Here is a 6000-nt window from a genome sequence, read left to right as displayed (position 1 = left end):
AAGGATATAAGTACGATACAACATTTCGTGAGGTTTCGCCCTTTGCCGATTGACTTCAGCAGGTGTAAAGGAGTTCAAGAACCACTCGCGCGCAGGGCTGAACTCAATGAAGGTATCTTTCTGTTTTAAACTCCAGGGGGCTTGATGAGGAGTGTCACCACGTTCTTCTTCATTGTAAGTCTTGTAGTAAATATCCCCAACGGTGTCCTTCGCACCTATCACATTGGGGTTATAACCCCCAGCTCCACCAGAGCTCGCGCCGCTTGAGGAGAAGCGGCTGGAACCCTTGGAAGTAATAACAGGACCGGTGTAGGTTGGTTTGGTGACCTCAGGACCTGGAGATTTAAGAGGCTGATCCATAGCCTTTTTCGCCGTTAGCTCCTTCTCCAAGGCCTGCTTCCTCGCCACTTCAGCCAACCTCTCCTGCTCTGCCCTCTGCTTCCTCTCCTCCTTTTTTCTCTTTCTCTCCTCCTCCTTCCTCTTCCTTTCTTCTTCATCCTTCCTCTTCTTCTCGGCAACCCTCTTCTTCTCTTCCTCTCTCTTCCGATCCTCCTCCACCTTTCGCTGCGCCTCAGCAGCCTTCGCGGCATCCTGAGCAGCAGCGTCAGTGGACTTGACGGTAATCTTGGGCCTTTTCGCCGCAGCCTCACTGAACGTGACACCCTTCTCAGGGGTCTTCTTCTTGATTTCTGAAAAATAAAGCAAGTGCATTTGAGTAAAGAGAAAAGTATTAAGAAGAGAAGCGAAGAACTTACCAGGAGAAAATTTGTATAACGAGCGCAGCTTGCTCGTATTCCCAACCACGGGAATCACAACAGATGTAGGGGCGGAAGCCACACCAGTCGTGGCTTCGCTCCTACCCCTCTTCCGCCCAATAAGCTGGGCACCAGCTTCTTCCTCTTCTACTTCTTCATCTTCTGGGAAAGACGGAGTCGCGCCAGCTTCAGGGTTGCGAGAACCCGCGCTCCCAGAACTCTTCGACCCACCAGCACCGGTCTTCCCCTTAGCTGCATGTGATAAACCTTCATATGAGTCACTGATTATCACATAGTCGTCTAAGTCACGTTGACGAAGGCGAAGAGTACCTTTGACAGCAGCAGATGTTGCGCGACTAGGGCCAGTGCCCTTACTGGTCACCTCAGGCTCCACCTTCTTCTTCTTCTTCACCGGTTTCTTCTTCTTCTCCTCGGGGTCAATCCCCAGGTCGCGCAACACACCTGCAAAGATTTTAGACCAAGAGCTTAGCTCGCCGCTGGAAGAACCTACGGATTCCTCGCTGGAAAGATAGAAAGTCTCTTTCCCAGCGAGAGTCACAGAGCGCAATGGACGAGGTTTAGGGTATTGCGCACCTTCAGTAGCGGTCGGCGGTGAAGCGAAAGCATCAGCAGCAGGAAACATGAAGTTTCCTTTAATCTGGTCATACCAGCTCTCCTCGTCATCGCGCAATGGGCGACCGCCCATGGAGCCACCAAAGGTAGAGAAGGCAGCTTGGTAGAGTTGCGCTTCTACAAATGGAGATAAGTAAGTGACAATTACAGAAATCCTACTTAGAAAAAGAATAAAGAAGACACTAACCTTGATCGCCGATCTTCAAAACCGGAACCTCCCTGCTGCTAGGTAACCACTGGTCACTCATCTTAGCAGCAACTAACACATTTTCCCCAAACACCCGATTTGGGGTTGGGGTTAGCTGCTGGTACCACCGAGCAGTTTTTGGGATGGGAAGATCTTCCTTCGGTATGGCCTCGGTCCAGTCCCTAAAGGGCATGGCAATCGGCAAGACTTCTTCCCTGATGAAGAAGAACTTGGGTTTCCAGTCGTGGAAACTCTTAGGAGGATTCAACAAGATCTTCTTTGTCGCGCCCCGGCTTGCAAACGAGAAGAACCCCATCGTTCTCTGCAACTGGTAGAAAGCACGAAACTTATCTACCGATGGCTCGACGCCATGAGAATGGCACAAAAATTCAAAGTGTCGTACCCTCACCATCCCGGGAGGGCTCATCTGAGATATATGGAAATTGTAGTAAGAAAGGATACTGCCTAGGAAGTTGGTCGCCGGCAGTCGGAAATTACCCTGAAGAAAGAAGTCTTCATACAGGGTAATGTAACCGGGTGGTGCATCAGCCGCGGTCTGGCCCTGAGCCGGATACCGGGCATCCCACTCCGGTGGGAATCTGAAACTACGAACAATCTGTTCGAAGAGACCTAAGTCCCATTTAAGGACAGGAACTGGTCCTTCCTCACTAACAGGAGCCCCTTGGTGTTCTTCACTCATCTTTTTAGAAAGATCTGGAAAAAAGCTTGAAGAAAAGTTTGAAGATTTGAAGAAATCTTGAAGAGACGAAGAACACTTTGAAGATTCAAAGAGTTTTTGAGAGAAAAGTGGAGAAGAAACGAAGAGAAGTGAGAATCTCTCACCTTCTCTTCGGATATATATACCCATCGCATTTAATGCGATGGGTAACCGTGCCGCGTTCGCCGCTAGGCCAGCCAACGAGAGGTTGCCACGTCAAGCGGAAAACCAGGGGTGACGGTTACCACGCGCGCGTGGGCCTCACTCTCCTGACATGAAGTGCAACCGCCGCAGGCGGCATGATGACACCCGTGCCAGGGGTCAACTCAAACGTCGCCCTCAGCGACTTATCTCACCAACCTGTCAGAAGTTCAAATTTCGAAGTTTCCCGCCATAAAAGTTGCAAGTAACTTCATGCAGAAGTTACATGAGCCGCGCCAGCTACATATCACCTCCAATAAACCCGCGCGCCTGATCAGACAAACGGCAATCTCTAAAGTCCTGCATTGGTACTTGCGCAATTGAAAACAGCATTTTCCACATGCTCCACACCAATCAGGATCAAAAGAACATGTCCCCTATTACACTTATTTCTCCTAATTTTATTAAGTCCAGAGCTACAACCACTTGCGTTGCGCATGGTGCAGCACTGGACTGGGGGGACTTGAAGGGGTATGGTCCCAAAAAGTCGCGCAAACCTCCGCCCAGGTTGCGCGCGGAACCATAATCCTTATTTCAGAAAACTTATTAACAGTATCCCCGCGCGACACACACGCGTTGTACTTTACCCCGCGCGAGGCAAGGCTCACAAGAGGCCCAGATATCAGCACTTAGCATAAAACAATGGAAGAAATGAGCCACTCAGTAGGGAAGCGCGCGGCTACCTACAGTGGTACATAAGGTACAAGTGGCAGTAAAAGGAGCCAATGAGCGTCTAGCAGGCTCTGGTTAATCGTGCGCCACGATCGCCTGACGAGAAGTACACAAGGATGCCTACATGGCACCAATCAGAGGACGGAGACAACTGTCCCACGATCTCCACTCGTCTGCTGATGACAGAAGGACAACAAGGCCGACAACAATGACACGTGGCTCCAATCAAGGTGCGCCAGCACCAACGAGCATCTAGAAGCCACTAAGCGGTCGACGCCAGTGAGACAAAGAGCATATCCGTTTTGTTGTCCGCTTCTAGCCCAAGGCCCATCAGCCCATAACCCCTCACACCTCTCCGGCTATAAATAGAGACTTCATTCCTCAGGTTAAACATTCTATTCCCTTGGCTCTCACTCTTTACACTTAATTACTCTCAAAGCAGTCGCTTATTCTCACGCCGGAGCCTGGTTAAGAGGGAAACCCCCACATTCCCCTCTTAACGAGTAACGGTGTTCTGTTTTGCAGGATAAATCACCAAGTCGGAGCTTAAATACCTTTAAGAAGATTAACCAACATGAAAGGAACATAAACCAATCTAATTAACTCCCTAATTAGATCACTGTTTCTTCACACACACAGTCGTCAAAATACGTTTTTGGTAAAAAGAACTTTGATATACTATTTACATATTAGAATATTTTACTTTGTTTTTTATTTTTCTATTATTAGGTTATAAACTTGTGTAATACAAATATTATAACATTTTACTTTGTTGTTTTTTAATTTATTAACAGGTTAAAAACGTCTGTGTTACATGTGGTCGGATTAATAAATATTAAATAGTTATTATTATTAAGTGTAAAAAATAAAAAGACTCAGGCCCTCAGCCACCGCCATTAGAGACTTTTGAGTTGGCCCTCAGCCACCGCCATTAGAGACTTTTGAGTTTTGAGTATGAAATGAATCTATTCACCATTCAAATAAACGTAAATTTTGCACTAAAATATACATTCAGTCCATTAAATCCACTTATTTCTTCTTTACCCATTCATGACCCATTGCTTTGTACCTAAATATTAGTTTTTATTCTTCCCTATTTAATAAATGTAATCTCAATCAAGTAATCAAAATTAAAGGGGAAAACAATTACAAAAAATAATATGCACTCTTCAATTTGAAATCACATACAAAAGTAACGTGAGGCTATCAAGTTGCAAATATGCCTTGTTTGGCATTTAGTCAGCGAAACGCGGGCTGGATCTCTCCTCCGAGTGGATGTTGATAGCTTGGAATGAAAAGGGGCTTGCTCCATGTGAATGGCCCCATAAATTTAAGAGATCCAATTGTGTTTGGACTACATCTCCGGTGAAAACAGAGGCAATTTGGCTTGGGTTTCAGGCAGTTTTGCGTTTGCACCACATCTCCGTTCCATTTTGCGAGTTAGTTGATGTCGGTCATTAAACGATAGTGGGACCCTCACATGTTAGGCATGTGAGGGAAATAAACTGAGATAATTAATTTGGTTAGTTATAAAGGATTAAACCAGCAACAAAAATAAACTTAAAGAATGTTTTTTGCAAGTTTAAAACATTAGGGTTGGAACCTGCAAGTTTGAGGAAATATAAAGGACGTTTTGTGCAATTTACTCGCAAAATAATAAAATAAAGTTAAGTATAAAGATTATATTAGAAGATAAATATAAATATAGAGATATAGTTATAGATAGATGTCGACTTAAAATATGGGATAACATGATAAATTATTTTAAATAAACATAGATATATGGCGGGAAAACTAAAAAATAGATGCCTCTCATATCGACACGTGTTCATCAATTGGTTTCTTTTATTATATGTATAGTTTTGGACCACATCAACACTTAATAGGGTCCTTAGGGTTAAAAAGCAAAACATGTTGGTATTTAAAGTCTTGTCAATGAGGATCACAAAGTGTTTTGAAAAAAGTTCAGATATTGTCTAAGGTTTTGGTGGTTTAGTGCACCTTTGTCTATGCTAGACACACATAGCGAACCTGCAAGGAACACAACTGGCTATGTACTACTGAGAGCTCAACGCAAGTGTCCTTGCACCATTAAGAATATAGCGCAACCTCCAACCATATAAATACATGTTCAGAAAAATTACTTATTTTTTCAAAACACAACCACTTTCACACCTAGCTACTTATTATTCAAAAGGTTCAAGAAGTTTGTTGATAAAAAAACGTTCTTATCATTATTGTACTGTTTCAAGTATCATCACGAATAAAAACATCATCTATTCATCATCATCACTACCACCATCTCTGTTCTAGGATTCATTGGATTGTTTGAATGATTGTCAAAATTGATCTTCACGAGCTAAACTCACCTGATAATTATTGTTTAAATCATGATGTTTAGCTTCACAAACATTAAAGGGTTTTAGAATTTGAACGAAATTTGAGATTAATTAAAGTTCATGTCTTGAAAATGACAGCGCACCTGGAATTGTTTGAAAATTGGAACCCTAGTGCACCCGGTTGTTGCGCTACATTGTAGAATAGCGCACCGATATCTTCAATCTAGCGCACCTAGTGTCTGCGCTAGATTAGCTCATAGCGCACTTGTCCCTGCGCTGTGAGGCAAATTTCAAAAAAAAAAATTCTAAGTGTTTGACTAATTTGTTCGATTGTTATCGTTGTTGGTATGGCAAAACTAAAGAAAGACGAATGTCATAACACTTGTGCTTACGTTGGAACCGATGCTAAACAATATGTGAAATTCAAACAGATCATACAGTATCTTCTTCGTTCGAGAATACTCTTTGGCATTACAGTTCGACCAGATGTTTATT

The sequence above is a fragment of the Helianthus annuus genome, chromosome 6, assembly GCF_002127325.2.
Source record: "Helianthus annuus cultivar XRQ/B chromosome 6, HanXRQr2.0-SUNRISE, whole genome shotgun sequence".
In the NCBI taxonomy this organism is placed as follows: Eukaryota; Viridiplantae; Streptophyta; class Magnoliopsida; order Asterales; family Asteraceae; genus Helianthus; species Helianthus annuus.
This window is presented reverse-complemented; position numbering follows the sequence as displayed.